Here is a 25299-nt window from a genome sequence, read left to right on the forward strand (position 1 = left end):
GAGTTATCACACACTATTTTCTTGCTCTTCCTCCAATTTCCTACAAGAGGAAAAGTTTAGGGGGGATATGCGTGGAAAGTTCTTTACGCAGAGGGTGGTGGGCACCTGGAACGCATTGCCAGCGGAGGTGGTAGATGCGGGCACGATGGAGTCTTTTAAGATGTATCTAGACAGATACATGAATGGGCAGGAAGAAAAGAGATACAGAACCTTAGAAAATAGGCGACATGTTTAGAGAGAGGATCTGGATCGGCGCAGGCTTGGAGGGCCGAAGGGCCTGTTCCTGTGCTGTAATTATCTTTGTTCTTTAAGAATGTATCCACTTCCCTCTGAGTTGGGATTCAAAGAGCCACTTGTAGCAATGCATTGCATATTGTAGAAACCCACTACATCAAAAATATTCAATCACCTCCCCCATTCAGCCCCTCTGCACTACATTCACAGGGAGTTACACAGAAATTGCACATGGAAATAGTGTTGGCCCAACCCGTCTGTGTTGACATTTATCCAACACACAAGTCTGAATCCCCTGTGCCCATAGCCCTTTATCTCAACTAACCTATTTTTCAATGCTATTCTGGTCTCTGCTTCAGTCCCTCAACTCGTGTGAAAAAGATTTCTCCTGTTCGGTTCTACATTTCTAACATTTGATCTTGCACCTTAGTCCCCTCATTCTAGATACCTTCATCATTGCAATTCGTCTGTTTCTATGTCCCATTCCTTTACAATTTAAACCCTTCTATCCAATATCCCTATAATCTATGTTTCAAAGCAAACAGCCTGAATTTTTCATGCATTTCTTCGTATTTGTAATTCATTATCTCAGGCGCCATGTAATGATGCACCAAGATGAGCTCCCAACTACATATCTTCCCCATCATTAAAACAATCTATTTCCATCTCCGTAACAACCCCAGAATTTGCCCCACCTCAGCTTATCTGCTGCTCAAACCCTCATCCCTGTCTTTGTTGCCTCTAAACTTCAGTATTCCAAAACACTCCTAGCTGGCCTCCCACATTCTACCCTCCACAAACTCGATGTCATCCAAACTTCTGCTGCCCGTATGCTTACTCACACCAAGTTCCACTTACCCATCACTCCTGTGCTTGCTAATCTACATTGGCTCCTGGTTAAGCAACTCGAGTTTTAAATTCTCATACTTGTTTTCAAATCCCTTCATGGCCTCACCGTCCCTACATCTGTAATCTCCTCTAGCCTTACAACCCTCCAAGATATCTGGTCTCCTTCATTCTGGCCTCGAGCATCCCTGATTTTACATTAATCCACCACTAGCAACCAAGACTTCAGCTGCCAAGGCCCAATAGTGTTGCATTTCCTCCCTAAACCTTTCCATGTCACTGCGTCTCCTTTCCCTTTTAAAGGCCCTTCTTAAAACCTACCCCTTTGACCAAGCTTCTGGTCATCTGCCCTAATATCCCCTTTTGTGCCTCTGTGTCTAATTTTGTTTGTTAATGCTCCTGTAAAATACCTTGGGATGTTCTACAACATTAAAAGGTGCAATATAATACAAGTTGTTGTTGAATCTGTGTTGGATCCTCTACTGTGATAACATCCTTCCTTCATCATGGAACCCCAAACTGCATACAGATTTTATAGAGATGCAATATTACACCTCCATTTTTACATCATTTAATATTTTATACTTCACCATGAAATCCAATATATATTTTTAATGACCTCATCACTTGGTGCTGCTTGTACTGACTTGTGAACCCAAACCACCACCACCCCCCCCACCCTCAAATCCCAAAGCTCTTGCGCACTGCCCAACCAGAATTCATTTTTTTAATAGGAAAAAATGTACCGTCATATTTTACTGATATTAAATTCCACCTGACACATTTTTGTCCATTGAGCCATCTTATCAGTAAACCCTTACAGCTTTAGTCCTCAGAATTTTATTACGTAGTCTTTTGATATTGTCCAGAAATTTTGACACCGCTCCCTCCAGCCTAATCTTGAATCATTGATGTGCAGTGAATAGGAGCAGTTCCAGAGTAGAACCCTGTAGGATACTGCTACCCACTTCCATTTACTATTAACCGTCGCTAGTCTTGAGTCCTCGTTTTCCAAAGACTTTGGTCAGAATTACTCCTGTGAGCTTCGTCCATTCTGCCCGACACTTCTAGCTCCCCAACTCTTTAGCTAATGTTTCCAAATGCTCCTTTTACTTAATCCCAAAGGGCTATGGATATTGGGGTTCAATTAAGATTTTCAAGACGAAGATAGAAATTTTTGTTCGGTAAATCAAGGGAGATGGAACAAAGGCAGATAAATGAAGCTAAGATATAAATATAAAATATAAAGATGCAGAACCTCTCTGATCGAATTGAATGGCAGAACTGGTTTTGTGGGGCAAAATAGTTTCCTCCTGTTCCACCACTGAAAATTTAGGAGAATACAATTCACAAATGTAGCTCTGGCTATTAGCAACCTGACCTGCTGGAGCACTTTAAGAATGAAACCCAACATCAGATGCTGAGGCGATATTTCCCCTCATGGGGAATTTGGAACCAGTGGGTACAGTTTCAAAATAAGGGTTGCTGACCTTTAGAATTCTCTTCTCCAGAGAGCGGTGGAGGCTGGGTCATCAAATGTAGGCGTGAAAGTGGAGTTGAGGTCACAATCAGATCAGCCATGATCTCATTGAATGGTGGAGCAGGCTCGAGGGGCCGAAAGGCTTACTCCTGCTCATATTTCTTATGATCACCAGTTGTAAGTCCCAACATAGGAATTCACGACTGGACAGGCATCTTCACTAGGTGATTATTTCTGGTGACACCATGATAGCTACATCCACTCTCATGTGGATCTGGCAGCCCCTATAACGGTAGAGTGGTGAGTCTTTGATCCTTTTTGCTCTCCACCATCCTGAACGAGATGCAAATGAAACGCATGGATTCATAACATTCTATTGTCTCAAGACACCCAAAATCTGCACCCACGGCATCCACCACGACTGCTTCCCACGGCATCCACCACGACTGCTTCCCACGGCATCCACCACGACTGCTTCCCACGGCATCCACCACGACTGCTTCCCACGGCATCCACCACGACTGCTTCCCACGGCATCCACCAAGACTGCTTCCCACGGCATCCACCAAGACTGCTTCCCACGGCATCCACCAAGACTGCTTCCCACGGCATCCACCAAGACTGCTTCCCACGGCATCCACCAAGACTGCTTCCCACTGCATCCACCAAGACTGCTTCCCATGTTACCCTGAATATTTGCAGCATTGTTTCAATAACGTTTTATTCCATCTGTTGTTACCCATTGAGACCCACATTTCGTCTTGTGCTGACTCTTCATCCATCCAATTTCCTTTCATAATTTCAACTCCACTTAGTGGGTGTAGACTTTGGGTGTCTGAGACATTAGTATGTTATGAATCCATGTATTTTATTTGCATCTAGTTCAGGACAGTGGAGAGAAAAAAGGATCAAAGACTCTCACCACTCCACTTTCTGATCCAAACACGATGCACGTGCTGATATCTCGGCTATTCAGCTTTGCTGAATTTTCTCAATTGAATCACCTGTAGCTAAAAACATACTAATCTGGAAGGCTTTTAACACACACAACTTCATAAAATTCAACAAATCTCAGACTTTGTCTTCACCTCCATTCTTAATTCTTTGACACTATCAACTTTATTACTGCAGGGCTCTTCTGACCAGTCTTGTATTTGCCTCTTAGAGAATACCCTACAATAAATTACAATAGAAGCCAGACCCCATCTCATCAGACATTAAAATCAGCCAAAAGTATGACTTTGAAAATTCTTTAATGTATCTCTAATCTATCTGCTGCTTTAACTCTTGACACAAGAACACAAGAAATAGGAGCAGTAGACCATATGGCCCATCGAGCCTGCTCTGCCATTCAATATGATCATAGCTGACATAAAAACAAGAAATGCTGGAAATACTCAGCAGGTGAAGAAGGGTCACTGACCTGAAACGTTAACTCTGCTTCTCTCTCCACAGATGATGCCAGACCTGAATATTTCCAGCATTTCTTGTTTTTATTTCAAATTTCCAGCATCCGCAGTTATTTTGCTTTTATGATCATAGCTGATCTTGGGCTTCAATTCTACTTTCCTGCCTGCTCCCATATCCCTTGATCCCGAGACCAAAAATCTATCTATCTCAGCCTTAAATATATTCAATGATGCAGCATCCACAACCCTCTGAGGTACAGAATTCCAAAGATTTATAACCCTTTGAGTGAAGTAATTTCTCATCTCAGTCCTGAATGATTGACACCTTATCCTGAGACTGCGTTCTAGATTCCCTGACCAGTGGGAACAATCTCTCAGCTTCTACTCTATCAAGCCCTTTCAGACTCTATGTCTCAATTAGATCACCTCTCATTCTTCTAAACTCCAGAGAATATAGGCCCAATTTACTCAGCCTATCATCGGACAACCCCCTCATCCCAGGGACCAATTTAGTAAATCTTTGCTGCACTGCCTCCAGTGCAAGTATATCCTCTCAAAATGTGGAGACCAAAACTGCACACAGTATTCCAGTTGCGGTCTCACCAAAGCCCTGTACAATTTTAGTAAGACGACTTCATTCCTGTACTCCAATCCCTTTGCAATAAAGGCCAACATGCCATTTGCCTTCCTAATAGCCTGCTGCACCTGCATGTTAACTTTGTACGTTCCTTGTACGAGTACCCCCAAGTCTCTCTGAACATCAACACTTACCAGTTTCATACCTTTTAAAAAATATTCTGCTTTTCTATTTCTGACCAAAGTGAACAACTTCACACTTCCCTAAATTATACTCCATTTGCCATTTTGTTGCCCACTCACTTAACCTGTCTGTATCCCTTTGTTCTGAAGAAGGGTCACTGACCTGAAACGTTAACTCTGCTTCTCTTTCCACAGATGCTGACAGACTTGCTGAGTTTTTCCAGCACTTTTTGTTTTTATTTTAGATTTCCAGCATCCACAGTATTTTGCTTTTATTAAATCTCTTTGTAGCCTCTCTACGTCCTCCCTGCAGGTTACCTTTCCACCGAGCTTTGCATCATCAGCAAACTTAAGATACATTACTCTCTGTCGTATAAACATACAAGGCCAGGAGTGAGTTCAGGCAGGATGAAGCGTGATGTGAGGTGAGGGGTTGGGTAGGATGAGGTGGGTTTGGGCGGGAAATGAGGCGAGGGTGAGGAGGGTTCAGGCAGGATGAGGCAGGTTTTGAGGGGAGGCAAGGGTGAAGGGATTTTGAGCAGGATAAGGGGATGAGGCAGGTGTATGCAGAGGTGGGGGGGATTCAGGCACCATGAGGAAAGTTGTGAGGGGAGGCTGAGTGGGGTTCGGGCAGTATGAGGGGGTTTTTGGGGGTGAGGGTGGGTTTTGAGGGGAGGTGGGGGAGGGGTCGGAGAATGTGAAGTTTTTATTTTATTCATTTCATTTCACACGAACAACACTGGCAAGGCCAGCATTTGTTACCCATCCCTAATTGTCCTTGAGAAGGTGGTGGTGAGCTGCCTTCCAGAGGCAAGGTGAAAAGGGTTCAAGTGAGTTGAGGTGAGGGGGGAGCATGGGCGGGATGAGGGGCTGAGGCGAGGCAGATCGCGAGGCGAGAGCGAGAAGGAAGGGTCATGCTGTGAGAGGACGAGGCAGACGGCGAGGTCAACAATGAGGTGAGGTGAGGGAAGGGAGGATTCGGGCGGTGAGGAGAGGGGAGGGGGGTTTCCGGCTGTGAAGAGGGGAAGGGGGTTTCGGGAGGGGGGGTGTGGGTGGAGTCTTGGGCAGGAGGGGGGTCACGGGCAGGCAGAGGGTTGTCTCGGTCGGTGAGGGGAGGGGGGGCGGCGAGGGGAGGGGGGGCGCGGGGGGGCGAGGGGAGGGGGGGCGCGGGGAGGGGGGGGCGGGGGGGCGAGGGGAGGGGGGGGGCGGGGCGGCGAGGGGAGGGGGGGGGCGGGGCGGCGAGGGGAGGGGGGGGGCGGGGCGGCGAGGGGAGGGGGGGCGCGGGGCGGCGAGGGGAGGGGGGGCGCGGGGCGGCGAGGGGAGGGGGGGCGCGGGGCGGCGAGGGGAGGGGGGGCGCGGGGCGGCGAGGGGAGGGGGGGCGCGGGGCGGCGAGGGGAGGGGGGGCGCGGGGCGGCGAGGGGAGGGGGGGCGCGGGGCGGCGAGGGGAGGGGGGGCGCGGGGCGGCGAGGGGAGGGGGGGCGCGGGGCGGCGAGGGGAGGGGGGGCGCGGGGCGGCGAGGGGAGGGGGGGGCGCGGGGCGGCGAGGGGAGGGGGGGGCGCGGGGCGGCGAGGGGAGGGGGGGGCGCGGGGCGGCGAGGGGAGGGGGGGCGCGGGGCGGCGAGGGGAGGGGGGGCGCGGGGCGGCGAGGGGAGGGGGGGCGCGGGGCGGCGAGGGGAGGGGGGGCGCGGGGCGGCGAGGGGAGGGGGGGCGCGGGGCGGCGAGGGGAGGGGGGGCGCGGGGCGGCGAGGGGAGGGGGGGCGCGGGGCGGCGAGGGGAGGGGGGGCGCGGGGCGGCGAGGGGAGGGGGGGCGCGGGGCGGCGAGGGGAGGGGGGGCGCGGGGCGGCGAGGGGAGGGGGGGCGCGGGGCGGCGAGGGGAGGGGGGGCGCGGGGCGGCGAGGGGAGGGGGGGCGCGGGGCGGCGAGGGGAGGGGGGGCGCGGGGCGGCGAGGGGAGGGGGGTGTTCGGGCGGCGAGGGGAGGGGGGTGTTCGGGCGGCGAGGGGAGGGGGGTGTTCGGGCGGCGAGGGGAGGGGGGTGTTCGGGCGGCGAGGGGAGGGGGGTGTTCGGGCGGCGAGGGGAGGGGGGTGTTCGGGCGGCGAGGGGAGGGGGGTGTTCGGGCGGCGAGGGGAGGGGGGTGTTCGGGCGGCGAGGGGAGGGGGGTGTTCGGGCGGTGAGGGGAGGGGGGTGTTCGGGCGGTGAGGGGAGGGGGGTGTTCGGGCGGTGAGGGGAGGGGGGTGTTCGGGCGGTGAGGGGAGGGGGGTGTTCGGGCGGTGAGGGGAGGGGGGTGTTCGGGCGGTGAGGGGAGGGGAGGGGGGTGTTCGGGCGGTGAGGGGAGGGGAGGGGGGTGTTCGGGCGGTGAGGGGAGGGGGGTGTTCGGGCGGTGAGGGGAGGGGGGTGTTCGGGCGGTGAGGGGAGGGGGGTGTTCGGGCGGTGAGGGGAGGGGGGTGTTCGGGCGGTGAGGGGAGGGGGGTGTTCGGGCGGTGAGGGGAGGGGGGTGTTCGGGCGGTGAGGGGAGGGGGGTGTTCGGGCGGTGAGGGGAGGGGGGGGGTGTTCGGGCGGGTGGACTGAGGGTCGCAGCCCCGCACTTCCTGCTGCCGGTCGTCGGGTCGAAATGAAAATGTCAATAAATAAGCGGCGGCTATTAGAAACTCGGAGAACATGAGAGAGAAAACAGAAAGTCCCCCCCCCGGAGTATCGATACTAATCGAATATCAATTGCCGGTTTAGGCTCCGTTACTGAGTGAAATAGTCGGAAACATTAACGCCAGTAGAATCGGGAATACCGAAGCCCGCCCTCACAGGCCGCACTTTACTCACCGACACCCACCGTCTCACATCGACCAATTCCGATTCTTATCGCTCCTCCGCCTCGCGCTTCACAACAACAACAATGAGCCTCCGCGCCCGCGTGCGGCGCCAGCCCGCTCCACCAATCCGCGCCGACCTCTTATTCCTCCTTCCGCTCCAGTCCAATAAGCAAGAATTTGTCGGGTGGTCTTGGCCAATTCCGGTGAGCCTTACATGGCCCACGCGGGGGTTCGACCGTTTCGTCACGAGCCCGACGGCTGATTGATGGCTTAAAGGGGCGGGGCCCGGGTGGATGTGGAGTCGGCGCAACAGAGCGTGAGTCGGGCTTGAGCGTCAACGGCAGCCTCATCCAATCAGCTGCTGCATAATCTCGGCTTGCTGCAGGAGAGTGCTCAGTGTCGGACATCAGCTTTCCTTTTGTGCCTCATCTTCCCCTGTAAACTCCTTGACATCCAGGGGGCTCCAGATTTGGCTGTCCTTTGTTCTTTGTGGGAACATGTTAACCCTGAACCCCTTGAGTCTCCCCTTTTGAATGCCTCCCACTGTTCTGACACTGATTTACCTTCAAGTAACTGTTTCCAGTCCACTTCCACTAAATCACTCTTCAGCTTAGTAAAATTTTCCTTCCCCCAATTGAGAACGCTAACTCCTGTTCTGTCTCATTCCTTTTCCATAATTATGTTAACACTGACTGAATTATGATCACTACCACTAAAATGCTCTCCCACTGCCACTCCTTCCACCTACCCATCTTCATTTCCTAAAACTAAGTCTAAAAATGAGCTCTCTCTAGTTGGACCTACTACATACTGGCCAAATAATTTCTCCTGAATGCACCAAGAATTCTGCTCCCTTAATTCCTTTCACACCAAAACTATCCCAATTAATATTGGGGGTAGTTAAAATCCTCTATTACTGCCCTGTTGCTTTTGCACTTCTGAGATTTGCCTACATATCTGCTATTCTCTCTCCCTCTGACTGGGGGTCTATAGTACATTCCCAGCAATTACTGGCGCAATTCATATGGCCTCATTTGATGAACCTTCCAACATATCATCCTCCTCACAGCTGTAATTGTTTCTTTGATCAAAATTGTCACTCCCCCTCTTTTTTTATTCGCTCATGGGATGTGGACGTCGCTGGCTCGGCCAACATTCATTGGCCATCCCTAATTGCCCAAGAAGGCGGTGGTGCTGAACTGCCTTCTTGAACCGCTGCAGTCCATGTGGGGTAGGTAAACCCACAGTGCGGTGAGGAAGGGAGTTCCAGGATTTTGACCCAGCGACAGTGAAGGAACGGCATTATAGTTCCAAGTCAGGATGGTGTGTGACTTGGAAAGGAACTTGCAGGTGGTGGTGTTCCCATGCATTTGCTGCCCTTGTCCTTCTAGTTGGTTGAGGTCGAGAGTTTGGAAGGCGCTGTCTAAGGAACCTTGTTGCATTGCTGCAAAGCACCTTGTTGATGGTACACACTGCTGCCACTGTGTGTCAGTAGTGGAGGGAGTGAATGTTTGTGGATGGGGTGCCAATCAAGCGGGCTGCTTTGTCCTTGATGGTGTCGAGCTTCTTGAGTGTTGATGGAGCTGCACCTATCCAGGCAAGTGGAGAGTATTCCATCACACTCCTGACTTGTGCCTTGCAGATGGTGGACAGTCTTTAGGGAGTCAGGAGGTGAGTTACTCGCATCAGGATTCCTAGCCTCTGACCTGCTCTTGTAGCCCCGGTATTTATGTGGCTACTCTAGTTCAGTTTCTGGTCAATGGTAACCCCCAGAATGATGATATTGGGGGATTCAGCGATCATAATGTCATTGAATGTCAAGGGGAGATGGTTAGATTCTCTCTTGTTGGAGATGGTCATTGCCTGGCACTTGTGTGGCACGAATGTTAATTGCCACTTATCAGGCCAAGCCTGGATATTGTCCAGAACTTGCTGCATTTCTACACAGACTGCTTCAGTATCTGAGGAGTCGCGAATGGTGCTGAACATTGTGCAATCAGCAGCTAACATCCCCACTTCTGACCTTATGATTGAAGGAAGGTCATTGATGAAGCAGCTGAAGATGGTTAGGCCTGGGACATTACCCTGAGGAACTCCTGCAGTGATGTCCTGGAGCTGAGATGATTGACCTCCAACAACCACAACCATCTTCCTTTGTGCTAGGTATGACTTCAGCCAGCGGAGAGTTTTCCCCGATTCCCATTGACCCCAGTTTTGCTCGGGCTCCTTGATGCCAAGAGCAATCACTCTCTCCTCACCTCTTGAGTTCGGCTCTTTTGTCCATAAGAGAGAGAGAGAAAATTACAGCACAGGAACAGGCCCTTCGGCCCTCCAAGCCTGCGCCGATCCAGATCCTCTATCTAAACATGACGCCTATTTTCTAAGGGTCTGTATCTCTTTACTTCCTGCCCATTCATGTATCTGTCTAGATACATCTTAAAAGATGCTATCGTGCCCGCGTCTACCACCTCTGCTGGCAACGCGTTCCAGGCACCCACCACCCTCTGCGTATAGAACTTTCCACGCATATCCCCCCTAAACTTTTCCCCCTTCACTTTGAACTCGTGACCCCTAGTAATTGAATCTCCCACTCTGGGAAAAAGCTTCTTGCTATCCAACCTGTCTATACCTCTCATGATTTTGTACACCTCAATCAGGTCCCCCCTCAACCTCCGTCTTTCTAATGAAAATAATCCTAATCTACTCAACCTCTCTTCATAGCTAGCGCCCTCCATACCAGGCAACATCCTGGTGAACCTCCTCTGCACCCTCTCCAAAGCATCCACATCCTTTTGGTAATGTGGCGACCAGAACTGCACGCAGTATTCCAAATGTGGCCGCACCAAAGTCCTATACAACTGTAACATGACCTGCCAACCCTTGTACTCAATACCCCGTCCAATGAAGGAAAGCATGCCTTATGCCTTCTTGACCACTCTATTGACCTGCGTTGCCACCTTCAGGGAACAATGGACCTGAACACCCAAATCTCTCTGGACATCAATTTTCCCCAGGACTTTTCCATTTACTGTATAGTTCACTCTTGAATTGGATCTTCCAAAATGCATCACCTCGCATTTGCCCTGATTGAACTCCATCTGCCATTTCTCTGCCCAACTCTCCAGTCTATCTATATTCTGCTGTATTCTCTGACAGTCCCCTTCACTATCTGCTACTCCACCAATCTTAGTGTCGTCTGCAAACTTGCTAATCAGACCACCTATACTTTCCTCCAAATCATTTATGTATATCACAAACAACAGTGGTCCCAGCACAGATCCCTGTGGAACACCACTGGTCACACGCCTCCATTTTGAGAAACTCACTTCCACTGTTACTCTCTGTCTCCTGTTGCCCAGCCAGTTCTTTATCCATCTAGCTAGTACACCTTGGACCCCATGCGCCTTCACTTTCTCCATCAGCCTACCATGGGGAACCTTATCAAACGCCCTTCCCTCATCAATCAACTTTGTCACTTCCTCAAAGAATTCTATTAAGTTGGTAAGACATGACCTTCCCTGCACAAAACCATGTTGCCTATCACTGATAAGCCCATTTTCTTCCAAATGGGAATAGATCCTATCCCTCAGTAACTTCTCCAGCAGCTTCTCTACCACTGACGTCAGGCTCACCGGTCTATAATTACCTGGATTATCCCTGCTACCCTTCTTAAACAAGGGGACAACATTAGCAATTCTCCAGTCCTCCGGGACCTCAACCGTGCTTAAGGATGCTGCAAAGATATCTGTTGAGGCCCCAGCTATTTCCTCTCTCGTTTCCCACAGTAACCTGGGATAGATCCCATCTCAACCTGGGGACTTGTCCACCTTAATGCCTTTTAGAATACCCTACACTTCCTCCCTCCTTATGCCGACTTGACCGAGAGTAATCAAACATCTGTTCCTAACCTCAACATCCTTCATGTCCCTCTCCTCGGTGAATACCGATGCAAAGTACTCGTTTAGAATCTCACACATTTTCTCTGACTCCACGCATAACTTTCCTCCTTTGTCCTGGAGTGGGCCAATCCTTTCTCTAGTTACCCTCTTGCTCCTTATATATGAATAAAAGGCTTTGGGATTTTCCTTAACCCTGTTTGCTAAAGATATTTCATGACCCCTTTTAGCCCTCTTAATTCCTCGTTTCAGATTGGTCCGACATTCCCAATATTCTTTCAAAGCTTCGTCTTTCTTCAGCCACCTAGACCTTATGTATGCTTCCTTTTTCCTCTTAGCTAGTCTCACAATTTCACCTGTCATCCATGGTTCCCTAATCTTGCCATTTCTATCCCTCATTTTCACAGGAACATGTCTCTCCTGCACGCTAATCAACCTCTCTTTAAAAGCCTCCCACATATCACATGTGGATTTACCTTCAAACAGCTGCTCCCAATCTACATTCCCCAGCTCCTGCCGAATTTTGGTATAGTTGGCCTTCCCCCAATTTAGCACTCTTCCTTTAGGACCACTCTCGTCTTTGTCCATGAGTATTTTAAAGCTTACGGAATTGTGATCACTATTCCCAAAGTAGTCCCCTACTGAAACTTCAACCACCTGGCCGTGCTCATTCCCCAACACCAGGTCCAGTATGGCCCCTTCCCGAGTTGGACTATTTACATATTGCTCTAGAAAACCCTCCTGGATGCTCCTTACAAATTCTGCTCCAACTAGACCTCTAACACTAAGCGAATCCCAGTCAATATTGGGAAAATTAAAATCTCCTATCACCACCACCCTGTTGCTCCTACATTTTTCCATAATCTGTTTACATATTTGTACCTCTATCTCACGCTCGCTGTTGGGAGGCCTGGAGTACAGCCCCAACATTGTTACTGCACCCTTCCTATTTCTGAGTTTTGCCCATATTGCCTCACTGCTCGAGTCCTCCATAGTGCCCTCCTTCAGCACAGCTGTGATATCCTCTTTGACCAGAAATGCAACTCCTCCACCCCTTTTACCTCCCTCTCTAACCCGCCTGAAGCATCGATATCCTGGGATATTTAGTTGCCAATCATTCCCTTCCCTCAACCAAGTCTCAGTAATAGCAATATCATACTCCCAGGTACTAATCCAAGCCCTAAGTTCATCTGCCTTACCTACTACACTTCTTGCATTAAAACAAATGCACCTCAGACCACCACTCCCTTTGCGTTCATCATCTGCTCCCTGCCTACTCTTCCCCTTAGTCACGCTGATTTCATTATTTAGTTCCTTACAGGCCTTCGTTACTACCTCCTTACTGTCCACTGACCTCATTTGGTTCCCATCCCCCTGCCACATTAGTTTAAACCCTCCCCAACAGCGTTAGCAAAAGCACTCCCTAGGACATTGGTTCTAGTCCAGCCCAGGTGTCGACCGTCCAATTTGTAATGGTCCCACCTCCCCCAGAACCGGTCCCAATGTCCCAAAAATCTGAACCCCTCCTTCCTGCACCATCTCTCAAGCCACGCATTCATTCTTTCATTTCTACTCTGACTATCACGTGGCACTGGTAGCAATCCTGAGATTACTACCTCTGAGGTCCTACTTTTTAACTTGGCTCCTAACTCCCTAAATTCTGCTTGTAGGACCTCATCCCGTTTTTTACCTTTCTCATTGGTGCCTATGTGCACAATGACAACTGGCTGTTCACCCTCCCCCTTCAGAATGTTCTGCAACCGATCTGAGACATCCCTGACCCGTGCACCTGGGAGGCAACATACCATTCGGGAGTCTCGTTTTCGACCACAGAACCGCCTATCTACTCCCCTTACAGTCGAATCCCCGATGACTATAGCCCTTCCACTCTTTTTCCCGCCCTTCCGAACAGCAGAGCCAGCCACGGTGCCATGAACCTGGCTACTGCTGCCTTCCCCTGGTGAGCCATCTCCCTCAACAGTATCCAAAATGGTATACTTGTTTTGGAGGGAGATGACCGCAGGGGACTCCTGCGCTGCCTTCCTGCTCTTTCTCTGCCTTTTGGTCACCCATTCCCTTTCTCCCTCAGCAATCCTAATCTGCGGTGTGACCAATTCGCTAAACGTGCTATCCACGACCTCCTCAGCATCGCGGATGCTCCAAAGTGAGTCCATCCGCAGCTCCAGAGCCGTCATGCGGTCTAACAAGAGCTGCAGCTGGACACACTTCCTGCACGTGAAGGAGTCAGGGACATCAGCCGTGTCCCTGAGCTCCCACATTGAGCAAGAGGAGCATGACACGGGTCTGAGATCTCCTGCCATTTTTAATCTTAAGCTTAACTTAGTTAAATGAAAAAGGAACCATGTTTAAACCAAGGCTGTAATGAGGGCAGGAGCTGAGTAGCCCTGGCGGAACCCAAACTGAGCATCACTGAGCAGGTTATTACTAAGCAAGTGCCACTTGATAGCACTGTCAATGACACCTTACATCACTTTACTGATGATTGAGAGTAGGCTGATGGGGCGGTAATTGGCTGGGTTGGACTTGTCCTGCTTTTTGTGTATAGGACATACCTGGGCAATTTTCCACATTGCCGGGTAGATGCCAGTGTTGTAGCTGTACTGGAACAGCTTGGCTAGGGGCGCGACCTGTTCTGGAGCACAGGTCTTCAGTACTATTGCTGAAATATTGTCAGGGCCCATAGTCTTTGTAGTACCCAGTGCCTTCAGTCATTTCTTAATATCACACGCAGTGAATCGAATTGGCTGAAGACTGGCATCTGTGATGCTGGGGACTTCAGGAGGAGGCTGAGATGGATCATCAACTCGGCACTTCTGGCTGAAGATTGTTGCAAATGCTTCGGCCTTATATTTTGCACCGATGTGCTGGGCTCCCCCATCATTCAGGATGGGTATATTTGTGGAGCCACCTCCTCCAGTTAGTTGTTTAATTGTCCACTATCATTCACGACTAGATGTGGCGGAACTGCAGAGCTTAGATCTGATCCGTTGGTTAAGGGATCGCTCAACTCTGTATTGCATGCTGCTTATGCTATTTGGGATGCAAGTAGTCCTGGGTTGTAGCTTCACCAGGTTGACACCTCATTTTGAGGTATGCCTGGTGCTGCTCCTGGCATGCCCTCCTGCACTCTTCGTTGAACGAGGGTTGGTCTCCTGGCTTGATGGTAATGGTAGAATGGGGGATATGCCGGGCCATGAGGTTACAGATTGTGGTTGTGTACAATTCTGCTGCTGCTGATGGCCCACAGTGCTCATGGATGCCCAGTTTTGCATTCCTAGATCTATTCGAAATCTATCCCATTTCACACTGTGGTAGTACCACATAACACGATGTAGGGTATCCTCAATATGAAGACAGGACTTTGTCTCCACAAGGACTGTGCGGTGGTCACTCCGACCAATACAGTCATGGACAGATGCATCTACAGCAGGCAGATTGGCGAGGATGAGGTCAAGAATATTTTTCCCTCTTGTTAGTTCTCTCACCACCTGTCGCAGACCTTGTCCAGCAGCTATGTTCGGCCAGCTCGGTCAGTAGTGGTGCTACCAAGCCACTCTTGGTGATAAGTCTCCCACCCACAGTACATTCTGTGTCCTTGCCACCCTCAGTGCTTCTTCCAAGTGCTGTTCAACGTGGAGGATCACTGATCAGCAGGAGGTTTCCTTGCCCACAGGGTGTTGCTTAACTAGTTTGTGGGACAGCTCTCACAACTTTGGTACAAGCCCCCAGCTGTTAGGAAGGAGGACTTTGCATGGTTGACAGGGCTGGGTTTGCCGTTGTCGTTTCCAGTGCCTAGGTCGATGCCGGTTGGATTCCTCATTGACTTCGTAGCGGTTACATACAACTGAGTGGCTTGCTCTGCCATTTCAGAGGGCATGTAAGAGTCAACCACATTGCTGTGGGTCTGGAATCACATGTAGGCGAAACTAGGTCAGGACAGCAGATTTCCTTCTCCAAAGGACATTAGTGAACCAGATGGGTTTTTACAACAATCGACAATGGTTTCATGGCCATCATTGGACTAGCTTTTTTAATTCCAGATTAATTGAATTCAAATTCCACCTTCTGCTGTGGTGGGATTTGAACCCATGTCCCCAGAGCAATACCCTGGGTCACTAGTCTGGTGACAATACCACTATGACACTGCCTCCTTTCTTATTCCCCCTCCCTATCGTGTCTGAAAACCCTGTAACCAGGAACGCTGAGCTGCCATTTCTGTCCCTCCTTAAGTCGTGTTTCTATAATAGCTATGATATCATGCTGTGTGTCTATCTGTGCCCTCAGCTCATCTGCTTTATTTGTTATGCTGATACCCTTGAGCACTGCCAAACCTTTCTTTTTCTAACCTTTGTTTCCTCTGCCTTCCATTTTCATTTCGGATTTTATCCCAACTGAGTCTACCCTCAGGTTCCATCTCCCTGCCAAACTAGTTTTAAATCTTTCCAAACAGCAATAGCAAAATGTCCCGCAAGGAACTCAGTCCTGGCTCTGTTCAGGTGCAACCCATCAGGCCTGTACAGGCCCCATCACCCCCAGAGTCAGTCCCAATGTCCCAAGAAGCTAAAACCCTCCCTCCTCCACCAGCTTTCCAGCCATTCATTCATCTGTCTTATCCTTCTATTCCTCTCCTCACTTGTTGGTGGCACTGGGAGTAATCTGGAGATTACTACTTTTGAGGTCTTGCTTGGTAATTTCTTACCTAGCTCAATAAACTCTTTTTGTAGGACCACAAGCCTCTTTCTACCTATGTCATTGGTACCAATGTGGACCATGACTGCTGGCTGTTCACCCTCCCCACTCAGGATGCTCTGCAGCCACTCAGTGACATCCTTGACCCTGGCACCAGGGAGGCAACACACCATCCTGGATTCACGTCTGTAGCCACGGAAACGCCTGTTTGTTCCCTTGACTATTAAATCTATCACTTTCGCTCTTCCAGTCTTCTTTGAGTCGCCCTGTACAGCTGAGCCACCCATGGTGCCATGGCTTTGACTGCACTCCCCAGATGAACCACCACCTTCCTCAGTAGTCAGAATCGAATACCTGTTCGAGAGCGAGATGCAGTCAGGGGCCTCCTGCACTACCTGCCTGTTTCTTGTTGACTGGCTGGCGGTCACCCATTCCTTCTGTCCCTGCATACTCTTTAGCTGTGGGGTGACCACATTTATTAACATGCTATCCATGAAGCGCTCATCCTCACGGATGCACCACAATGTCGCCAGCTACTGCTTTAAGTTCCAAACTCCGGAGCTCAAGCTGCTGCAACTGATGACACTTCCTGCACATATAGTTATCCAGGATATGAGAAGCATCCTGGAGTTGCCACATAGCACAGGATGTGCACTTGAGAGGTTAGAGCAGCCCTGCCATTACTTACTTTATTAGTTAATAACCATGCTACTGGTAATAAACCTTACTAATACTTAATACCCCATATTGGTAATAAAAATTACCATAAAAGTAAAGCTAAGACACAGTTTATTTCTTTGTTTAGCTAACTACGAAATACTCACCAGTCAATCACCTAACTGCTTCTCTGTGATGTCCCACCTCGATTTTTCTTTCCGAACACCGGCAGACTGGCAGCAGCAAGTTCCACTCTCGCTGTTTCCCGCGCTCTGAGCGAACCCTCGCTCGCTCTCTCTCCCTGGCTCTTTATGCCCCACTCCGCTCTTGCTGTTTCCCACTCTGAATGAACTCTTGCTCCTCCCATTGCCACAAACTTTCTTCCATACCTTCAACTCAAGGCTCATTTGCTCTCATACTCAACTTGGCAGCCTCTATTCGTATGTTCTGAACTCTATAGCCCCTTTCAATCCCAAATACCCATTATCCCAGCCTTCACTCTGGGATCCAGTACATCAGGATAAGTTTTCAGCCATAAACCAGTTCCCTTGCATCCTCACCTTCCTCCCTTTCCCAGCAGTCTAAATACATCTGGCCACAAATGCAAATTAGATTGTCTTTGTAAGGAATGAAAGACTCACTTTGTTCACATTGACTGCAGAACTTCCAGTTCAATTCCAGTTCCGAAGAAGGGTCACTGACCCGAAACGTTAACTCTGCTTCTCTTTCCACAGATGCTGCCAGACCTGCTGAGTGATTCCAGCATTTCTTGTTTTTGTTTCAGATTTCCAGCATCCGCAGTATTTTGCTTTTATTCCAGTTCAATTGAGTTTGTTTTCCTATGTACATGTTGATTAAAATTGAAACATGGAAATACATTCGCGCCACATGAATTCTCTTGCAACACTAATTGCACTGTGCAGGACATGCATCACACATGTCAAGAACAGTGCTTTATGGTGTATTGTGCTCCAGTAAGTGAGATCGAGGTGCACCTTGCAAACTGTTCAAAGACCAGTTGAAAAGACAGCTCTCTCTGGCTGACATTGACCAATGAGCATGGGAGCTGGAGGCTAGCGAGAGATAGTCAGCACACAACAACCAGGAAAGCAACCTACAAGTTTGAAACAAACAGAAACGAGACTACTGATGCGCAAACAGGAGTCTGCTTATACAAGAGCCCCTCCAAACCAGTGGTTCTTGTGCCCAACTGCTCAAGAGCCTGCAGATCAAGAATTGCCCTCTTCAGTCACCAATGATCATGCCAACTACCACAAAGACAAGACTTCCCATGACCTTCGCCTGCAAAGAATGTGCCATCATCACACCACACAACTTGTCTAAGTTCATTGTGTGAGAGGAAGATCCCACCCAAACATTTTGTCACAAGTACTTTGTCGTTGATTGTCTAAACTTTGCTACCCAAATTAAAAGTAGCCTTTTGGTCAAATAAGCTAAGCTCCCAGCTTCAGGATGAATAGCTCAAACAAAAGCATGCCAATAAATATGCTTAAACCTGGCATTCACAGGCTAATATTTGGGTGGATCTGGGTGGTAATTGGATGGGACGAGGACCACATGTGGCTACAGTCCTGGCACCACTAAAGATGTTGTTGCTCCAGTCAGGTCACATGTCATATTATGTGTCAGCTGTGGATCAGTCGGTAGCATTCTCACCCCTGAGGGAGAAGATTGTGGATTCACGTCCTGCTCTCAAGACTCGAGTAGAAAAATCTAGGCTGGCACTCCAGTGCAGTATTGAGAGAGGTCAGCACTGTCAAAGGTAGTGTTTCCAAATGAGACATTAGACCAAGGCCCGCTTCAGCCCTCAGGTGGACGCAAAAGATCACATGGCACAATTTGGAAGAGTGGGGGCTTATCCCTGATGACCTGGCTAACATTTATCCATCAATTAATATCACTGAACAGATTATCTAGTCATCAGTCATTGGGGCGGCGCAGTGGTTAGCACCGCAGCCTCACAGCTCCAGCGACCCAGGTTCGGTTCTGGGTACTGCCTGTGCGGAGTTTGCAAGTTCTCCCCGTGACTGCGTGGGTTTTCGCCGGGTGCTCCGGTTTCCTCCCACAGCCAAAGACTTGCAGGTTAATAGGTAAATTGGCCATTGTAAATTGGCCCTAGTGTAGGTAGGTGATAGGAGAATGGTGGGGATGTGGTAGGGAATATGGGATTAATGTAGGATTAGTATAAATGGGTGTTGTTGGTTGGCACAGACGCGGTGCTGTATCTCTCTATATCTATATCAGTGCCTCCTACAACAGTGACTACACTTCAAAAGTAATTATCTGAAAAGCACATGGGGGCACCCTCAGGTCATTAAAGGTGCTACATCAATGCAAGTTTGTCTTTCTTTTATGTAATTGTCAACTTTAGGAGACTCATATTCTGCCCAACACTTGCAAGAGAGTTACCAGCCCAAGCTAGTGTCCCAGGTTACTTCTGAATGCTGATTTAATATCATTGTCAATGTTGTTCTGAATAAATGACCTGTGCTTAACAGATTTGTGTGTATTGCGATCAGGTTATTTCTGGGTCTAAACTAGGTACATCTAGGAGCTGGACTCTCAGGATCCAATATTGTAAATTTAACCATTTCATACCTTGGTGCCTCAGTGTTTATTTATAAAGGGCATGGATTCTTTTTACATCACAAGACATTAGATGATTTAGAAGTATATTCCCTTCACATCATGACATGAAAAATATTCTACAAATTCAATTAACTGTTGAACAAAAAGGTTGAGTCCACAGGATATACAGTAATATAACTGGCCTTAATCAACCTGAGTCAGAGTTCCTGCTCCTGACCATCCCATAATCCTAGTAGAAAAGGCACATGCAGACATCAGGTGATTTGTTGTGAAGTCCCTCGCAATTCAATATTTAACCAAAACACAATTGCTTGCTTCTCCCACGATTAGCCACATGGATCAGAGAGTTTAGAGAACAGGCAACTCAGACAAGTGGAATCCTACACTCAAAGGAGTCCATCTATTCAGGAGAACCAAGGAGACACCTACAGCAGCCAGACCATTGAGGAGCACCAAGGAAACATTAACAGGAGCCGGTCCCTTCAGCAATACAGAGGAGAAAATATCAAACTACCATTGTGGCATAGTCGAGATAGGAAGCAATCCGATTGTGACAACAAACCTAACAGAATAGATTAAAGAAAAATGTGCAATTGCGTTGTGCGAGACTCTTCTCTTTAGGCTTGAACTTGCAGCATTCTATTCTCTCAGATCCAAACCAAACATAGTCAAACCTTCTGACAAGGGTGGTGCTGTAGTTGTCTGGCGTACCAAACTCTATCTAGTAAAGGCCAAATACCAACGGACGCTTCCTCCTACCACCCCCAGACCATGACCGTACCACGAACATCAAGCCATTGTTTCCAGGACTGTCGCTGCCCTCATCTCTTCTGGAGATCTTCCCTTCACGGTCTCCAATCTCAGTCCCCCAACCCAATACAGCCCACTTCTACCTCCTTCCCAAAATCCACAAAACCAACTGCCCTGATAGACCCATTGTTTCAGCCTGTTTCTGCCCTACTGAAATGATTTCTTCCTATCTCAACTCCTTTTTTCTCCTCTTGTTCAGTCTCCTTTCACCTACATCTGTGACTGTTCCGATGCCCTCCGTCATTCAACAGTTTCCTGGCTCTAAACGTCTCCTTTTCACCATGGACATCCAATCCCTCAACACTTTCATCTCTCACCAGGACAGAGGTTCTCCACTTCTTCTAAGAATGGAGGCACAACCAGTCTCCATCCATCACCACCCTACTCCAACTGGCTGAACTTGTTGCTTCGATGTGTTTTCCTCTCTCCTCAATCAAGGATTCCCACACATGACTATGACTGACAGGGCTGTCGACTGTGGATTCCAACTGAAGTTCCATCCTTCATGTTTTGAATCCATCCAGGATTACAGGTATCTCCGAAAAATACGTTCCTCCAATTGCTGCTCCCGGCACATTGAGATCCACACTCAGTGCCATGCGCCGTCACATGTACACACTTGACCCCTCTCTCCAGAAGCACCGCCTCACCTTATCTCAAAGCTGTTCCGACCACAGCCACATCTCCTCCTTCAACTGTATTGGTTCTATTTCATGCATTTCTGGTCACACCCTGTCCTCTCCCTTTCAGAACCATGACAAGGTTCCCCCGTCCTCACCTTTCACCCCAGCAGCCTCTGTATTCAATGGACTATCCTCTAGCATGATGCCACCAAACACATCTTCGCCACCCCTTTCAGCATTTCGAAGGGTCCACTCCACAAGACACTCTCAACACCCCCTCCCTTTCCTACAGCACCTTCCCATGCAAGCACAGGAGATGTAACACCTACCCTTTTACCTCCTTCCTTCTCACCAAACAGCAATTCACTTGTACTTTTCAACTTAGCATACTGTATTCATTGCTTACGATGTGGTCTCCTCTACATTGGGAAGACCAAACACAGATAGATTAGATTAGATTAGAGATACAGCACTGAAACAGGCCCTTCGGCCCACCGAGTCTGTGCCGAACATCAACCACCCATTTATACTAATCCTACACTAATCCCATATTCCTACCAAACATCCCCACCAGTCCCTATGGTGACTGCTTTTTGGAACACCTCCGTTCAGCCTGCATGACCCTGAACTTCCTGCCGGCTGTCATTTTCATTCTCGACCTTGCTCCTACTCTTGCTAGTCTGACCTTGCTGTAGTGTTCCAACAAACCTCAACACAAGCACCTCATCTTTTGACTAGACACTTTACAGCCTTCTGAACTCACTGAGTTCAGCAATTTTAGACGATATCCTCTGTCCCCATTTTCTTTCGTTTTTGCTGGTTCGGTCTAATTTCTAGCTTGATTCACTTTGCATTCAGACAGCTGCTACCCTGCCATTCACATCTCTTTCGACATCTTTTCATTTACTTGCCCCTTTACTACTCCCTTTGGCTTTGTACCATGAACCCTTTTGTCATTTAATCTCTCCTGCCCTCCATTCTAGCACAAACCTTCCCTTTTGTTCTTCTTCCCACCCTCCCAATTTCACTTGCTCAAATTCTATCACATTTCTAACTTTTTACAGTTCTGATGAAAGGTCACAGACCAGAAACATTAACTTTCTCTCCACAGATGCTGCCAGACCAGCTTAGTGTTTCCAGCATTTTCTGTTTTTATTTCCAGCAGTCAGTACTTGGCTTTTGCCTTCACTTTAGGGTATTCTTTTCTGCTTTTGCTAACCTATATTTGCAACAACTTGATGCCAGTAAAAACTGGCAGATCAAATAAGGGCTCACTGCCTACACTATGCAGTTAGCAATTTCAACTCGGCAGAAATGGGGACCACCCAACCTGCCTCAGTTCCTCTACAATGACAAGGCGGCAGTTTAGTAAAGATCAACCCGTTGATCTGCAAAATTAGCTAACCTTCACGTGTCAGTTCCCCACACAGCAGAAATCAGGAACTCAGAGGCTTGAGATTATGATGCCAGGTGCTGCACCAGCAAGTTTCATAAGGAAACATTTACTGAGAATTTCGAAGGGTAGTATGTATGTACACCCAATGTGATTTGCTTAAATTGATTTAGTATTCTGACTTCCGGGTCTCTAGAAGTGTTCAGAGGGCTCAATTCTCAAAGCTTTTTCACTTCAGCTTTAATATGTGCATTTATGACCTGAGCAAAATACAAACCTGTTTCTTACAAACCCATGCCCAGCACCCTATAGGGCAGTGCCACCCCACGTTATTGCACTGAGGGGTGCACCAGCTTTGAACTCATAGCTGCCGAACTTTATCAAAGTCACAATGACATCCTGTGTGAATAAGGTAAACTATCCCTCCTCTTCCTTCACAACCTATGTGTATTCTTTGACACAGTTGACCATAGTATCCTCCTCCAATGCCTCTGTATTGTCAGCCGCTGGATGGGATTGCACTCACCTGGCTCCATTCTTAGCGATGGCTTCGCTTCCTGTTCCCACACCGCTACTGCTGGTATCACCAAGAATCTATCCTTGGCCCCCTCCTTTTTCTCATCTACATGCTACTCCTCAGTGGCATCATCTGAGAAAAGAGTGCTAATTTTCACATGTAGGTTGATGACATCCAGCTCTATGTTACCATCTCTTTAAACTCCTCACTGTTACTACATTATCAGAACGCTTGTTCATTATCCAATACTGGGTGACCAGATATTTCCTCCAACTAAATATTGGGAAGACCGATGCCATTGTCTTCAGTCCCTAGCTCCTGACTCCATCCCACTCCCTGGCATCTATAAGGCTAAACCAGACTGCTCGCAACTCTGGTGTCATATCTGATCCGACAGGAGTTTCTCACTACACATCTGCACTAAGACTGCCTATTTCCACCTTATAACATTGCTGGACTCCGCACAAGCCTCAGCTCATCTGCCAGTGAAACCCTCATCAATGCTTTGTTACCTCTAGACTTGCCTATCCCAATGCACTTCTGGCTGGCCTCCCACATTCTATCCTCAGTAAACTTGAGGTTATTCAAAACTCTGTTGCCCGTGCCCTGACTCATGCCAAGTCCCGTTCACCTATCACCCTGTGCTTGCTACATTGGCTCCCAGTCAAGCAATACTCAATTTTAAAATTCTTGCCCTGGTTTTCAAATCCTTTTATGGCTTTTTGCTCCCCATCTCCAATCTCTCGCAGCCCCACAACCACCTGTGCTTGATATATCTGCGCTCATCTAATTCAGGTCTCTTAAGCATCCCTAATTTTAATTGCTCCGCCACTGGTGGTTGTGCCTTCAGCTTGCCTAGGCTCTAAGCTTGGAAATTCCACCTCTAAACCGCTCTACCTCAAGTTCCTCCTTTAAGATGCTTAAAATCTACCTCTTAGACCAAGCTTTTGGCCATTTTCCCTAATATTGCCATATGTAGCTCTAAGTCCAATTCTTCTTCTTAGTGTTTCTGTGAAGCACCTTGGGACATTTTACGAAAGGCACTATATAAATGTATGATAATGAACATCATTATTTTATACTAATAGCCTGAATACTCCGGTTATGTCCTGTAAATATACAGCACCAGTGCTTTAAGTGGTAGATCCCAGGTTCCTGCAGAATGAGCTCTCAGCCAGCAGCAGTAAGAATGCAATAATTGGTCTGAGCTAGGAAATAGGGAAAACAAAGAAGGTCGGTGGAGTTGTGGATAGTGTCGAAGGGTGTTGTAGGGTACAGAGGGACATAGATAGGCTGCAGAGCTGGGCTGAGAGATGGCAAATGGAGTTTAATGCGGAGAAGTGTGAGGTGATTCACTTTGGAAGGAGTAACAGCAATGCAGAGTACTGGGCTAATGGGAAGATTCTTGGTAGTGTAGATGAGCAGAGAGATCTTGGTGTCCAGGTACATAAATCCCTGAAAGTTGCTACCCAGGTTAATAGGGCTGTTAAGAAGGCATATGGTGTGTTAGCTTTTATTAGTAGGGGGATCGAGTTTCGGAGCCACGAGGTCATGATGCAGCTGTACAAAACTCTGGTGAGGCCGCACCTTGAGTATTGCGTGCAGTTCTGGTCACCGCATTATAGGAAGGATGTGGCAGCTTTGGAAAGGGTGCAGAGGAGATTTACTAGGATGTTGCCTGGTATGGAAGGAAGGTCTTACGAGGAAAGGCTGAGGGACTTGGGGTTGTTTTCGTTAGAGAGGAGGAGGAGGAGAGGTGACTTAATAGAGACATACAAGATAATCAGAGGGTTAGATAGGGTGGATAGTGAGAGTCTTTTTCCTCGGATGAGGATGGCAAACACGAGGGGACATAGCTTTAAGTTGAGGGGTGAAAGATATAGGACAGATGTCAGAGGTAGTTTCTTTACGCAGAGAGTAGTAGGGGCGTGGAACGCCCTGCCTGCAACAGTAGTAGACTCGCCAACTTTAAGGGCATTTAAGTGGTCATTGGATAGACATATGGATGTAAATGGAATAGTGTAGGTCAGATGATCGGCGCAACATCGAGGGCCGAAGGGCCTGTACTGCGCTGTAATATTCTAATTCTAATTCTAAACAGAATGGTGATCAGAGCCTTAAGAGTCCATGGGTGAAGACAGAACAGATTTGGGTGCTGTTCAAAGCTGCAGAGACACTCGCTATCTATAAGCTCACATGAATATCAGCCACTTGTGAAAGGTATCGGAAGACAAACAAATACATGGAATTTACCATCAGCAATTGATCAATGCCTTCAGGGAAAAGGAGGAAAGTGACAACAGTGAAATTGAGCGCATACACCATCACTTCGTGAAGACAAGAGCGTAAGTGTGGAAGATAACGATTCGTTTTGTGAATAAATTCCAGGAACAAAGGAATGTTTCTCTGATTGAAGTCAGATAACCTTGAAGTTCCAATTAATGATATTTTAAATCATACTGAAATGAGCAACTGAGAGACTGTAAGCCAACCAATTCACCCTAGAGTACACTGTTCTCTCATTTAAAATTAAAAATCCCTCCCTTGTATCA

At 48.4% G+C, this 25299-nt stretch overlaps 1 protein-coding gene across 3 annotated transcripts in view; it reads right to left on the reverse strand.

Moving 5' to 3' along the window:
• The window catches only part of LOC137356948 (mothers against decapentaplegic homolog 4-like), a 178922-nt gene extending 171142 nt beyond the window's left edge, over positions 1-7780 (reverse strand). For 2 of the 3 annotated variants that reach the window (XM_068022831.1, XM_068022832.1), the window contains exon 1: positions 7542-7780. The gene's annotated coding sequence lies outside the window, so the exon portion shown is untranslated. Of the gene's footprint in view, positions 1-4891; positions 5095-7541 lie in introns of all 3 variants that reach the window. The other variant, XM_068022833.1, reaches the window with a different exon arrangement.
• Between the last annotated feature and the right edge of the window lie 17519 nt (positions 7781-25299).

Source organism: Heterodontus francisci, chromosome 46, assembly GCF_036365525.1.
Source record: "Heterodontus francisci isolate sHetFra1 chromosome 46, sHetFra1.hap1, whole genome shotgun sequence".
NCBI classification, from domain to species: Eukaryota; Metazoa; Chordata; class Chondrichthyes; order Heterodontiformes; family Heterodontidae; genus Heterodontus; species Heterodontus francisci.